The following is a 3,322-nucleotide window of genomic DNA, read 5'->3' as shown; positions in this document are numbered from 1 at the left end:
GAAAAGTTTAGTGTGTCCCGCGCGCTCATATGACCTTATGCAGTTGCGAGCGCCGTAAAACACTTACTAAAACAAACAAAAAAGAAGATCAAGTAGGAGTGTGTTGTGAAAGAATAAATCAAATCAAATAAATTTATTGCAGGGAGAACGATAACGGAGGAAAAGGTGAGAACAGTCAAACCATGAAAGGGAAAAGAAATATGAGCTTTTTTGGGGGGTTTTTCACTCCCACGCCTCTCACTCTGAAGGCTGTATATTGCAGACTTTTTGCATAGGTGATCACGCTGACCGAGAATAGAACAGTCAGATTAATAATATTGTTTAAGCGAAAGTATGGGCACCAAAACGTACGAATTTTACTCCGGTAGTAAGATACAATCTAACATAATATGTGTTAAAAAAGGAAATTGAGTTCAACAGTTACACTCTTAAAAACAAATAAGACGTATTCATTTGACAATATACGTACGCAAAAGTTTAAGAAAACTGTTACTTTATTGAATTAGTAAATGCCAAGTTAAAGAAACACACACAGACCGAGTCCTTGTGTTAAAAGAACCAGGAACATGTTTACATCATACGTTACTGTTCGTGTGGAAATACAAGTCAATGTGTCAAGGTCTCGGGCATCAAACATTTTAAAGTGCAATTAAAAACGACATATCAGTTCCGGATTTAATTATGAGTAGCCTGAACTTTTTTTGGGCGGAGGGACTTTCTGAAATATTCTGGACCCATATATGAAAATACCGTTGTTCTAAAAAAGAGGACCCATTTTAGGGCTATATAACTCTGTCATCTTTGGAGCAATTTCAATAAAACTTTGAAGAAATGAAATTCAATTACGGGCACATCACATTGTCAAAATGAAATAAATCAACCACCGCGTTCGGATATAATCAATTTTTTAAATATTATCAACCAAAACTGAGTGAAACGAAAAACTTCCCAACTTCTTAATAAAACAGTCATTATTTGTGTATTAAAGAACAAATTTAGGCAAACAAATTATATTGCCAAATAAACCCAAGGAGCTGATGGCTATTCAAATTTCCACTAGAATTTTGAATAATCTCGTGGCATGTTTTTGAGTCGATTCTTTGGACGTCCTGTTCAACATTGAGTTTCAACTGTTCGATTGTTTGTGGCTTGTTACCGTAAACTTTGTTTGTCCCCCCCCCCCCCCCTCCAAGGGTAATGATTTAAAAGGCTCAAGTTTGGAGGAATGTGGTGACAATTCATTTGTAAACTTTCGGCCAATAAGGCGTTCCTTAATAATTCTCACACACTTTTCTTAAAACCACACTAAGGGCCACTTTAGATATTTGGGGTGTGGCCCCATCCAACTAGAACCAGGCCTCTACAGCATAACGCCTTCTCCTCCCTAAACTTCTCCCAAACTTTCTCAGCACGGTGGGATATCCATCTGATGCAACTGTCGTGGTTTTATTGTCTTTGTCCTGAAACCAGTTCAGGCCGATCACACCACTGTAGCTGAACGTTTCTAAGAAGTGTAATTTTGCGTTTTACCCAAATTTGATTGACAATTTAAAAACTTGATATTTCACGGAGGCGTGAACGGATTTTCTTAATATTTGAAAACTTAATGCCCCCCTGGTTGAATTTTATTTCTTCGAAGTTAATAAAAAAATTAGTGCACTAGTGACCGAGTTATTGCCTTATAAGTGGGTCCTTTTTTAAAGACACCCTGCATTGAGAATATCGCGAGGATAGATAGACATCCTCCTGTCCTCCTCCCTCCTCCCTCCCCCCTTCCCTTCTCTCCTCCACCTTCTCTCTTTCTCTCTTTGAACCCCCCCCCCCCCCCAGCGCCAAGTAGAAGATCAACTATTTCAATCCTCCACATTAGTTAAGTAAATAAGCGTAAATTCATGAACACAACACCAGGTGGAGTTAAACATTCCGGGATACCCACTGCAGGTTCTCAATTTTCTTTGTAACTCAAAAGAAACCAGAAGACTGTTACTTTTAAACCTAAATCAACATTCATATACAGGCGGACCACTTTTGATGAACCCACGTAGATAACAGTTGTTTTTATGTATCTCGTTTGTACAATCAAATTAGATAAACTCCCGTGTGATTGTCATGATATCACACTCGACCAAATACCGGCCTACGCCCCTGACAATACATTTCCCGTACAAGGCGGGTCCACTCAAGGGAAGACTTGAGTCTCACCGAATCAAAGCATTTCTCTAAAGAAGAGGCGAAAACAGTAGACTGGGGGCAAGGAAAGGGCAAGGGATAGAAAAGAATTGGGCCCTGTATATGTTTGCCTGACAAATAGCTTAAATTCAGTTCTGTAATGAACGAGCCCTTTCCTGGGCGCAGGACGAAGGTTTGCTTTAGCTGTGTCGAGCCTGATGCCCTGGAAATTCATGTTTGCTCAAAAGTTGCGATTATAATTGATGTAGATTGAGACCCGTAGCCTCTATTTACTTAGTTAATACAACCGACTTAGTCTCCTCATGTCTTGATACTTTGCTGAGACAGAATTGGGAGGTTGGTGCGGCCTATTCAACGTAGACTTGTCAATTAAAATCAAACGCTACAGACGGTGGAGACATTCTCCCTGTGCCCTTTTCTGAGCGCTGTTTAAAAAAAAAAAAAGCACACGTACTTCAGTGAGGCTTACTCAGGTGTCTTCGGCCAACCCACTGGTAAACTCACTCGTTATTTTTGCGTATTTCAAGCTGTGAAGAGAATCCTTGCATGTTCAGGTTCACGAGCCGGATTCTTGAGCTTTCTTTATTCTCACCTTTTGGCTAAGGCAATCGAGATATGAATAGGGACACACCTGTATGTCACATTTTACAACGTGCACCTGTGTCTCAAGTTTGTGTGCAAGTGTAAGTGCAGCCATTGCTGCCCCAGCTATTGATTGGTTGGGGGTACGTATACATCTATGCATTCAAGAGGGAACAATACAACCGACTTTGAAATGGTCGGGTGGCTGTGGATCTTTGTCTTTCCCCTGGGAGAGAGAGAAAATTTATTGAAGAATACTACCAGAATAAAGGAGCAGTGTCCTTCTATTACCTCTTGTTTTCCTCAGTTACCTTTTTCTCCCTTTCGTTGTGGGGGTGCGGTTGGATATTTTGTATGCTTTCTCGTGCTCTTGAGCATTATGACATTAGAGCGATTTTTCAATGAGTGTTTGTTGTATTTTCTGTTTTCAAAAGACACTTAATTATGCACTTCCTCAGTATGAACAGTCCGATAAACTCGTGATATTTGTGTGTTTGTGTGTGTGCGTGTGTGTGTGTGTGTGTGTGTATGTGTGTGTGTGTGTGTGTGT

The sequence above is a fragment of the Aplysia californica genome, unplaced genomic scaffold (assembly GCF_000002075.1).
Source record: "Aplysia californica isolate F4 #8 unplaced genomic scaffold, AplCal3.0 scaffold00463, whole genome shotgun sequence".
Classification (NCBI taxonomy): Eukaryota; Metazoa; Mollusca; class Gastropoda; order Aplysiida; family Aplysiidae; genus Aplysia; species Aplysia californica.
Note: the sequence above shows the minus strand (reverse complement) of the source record.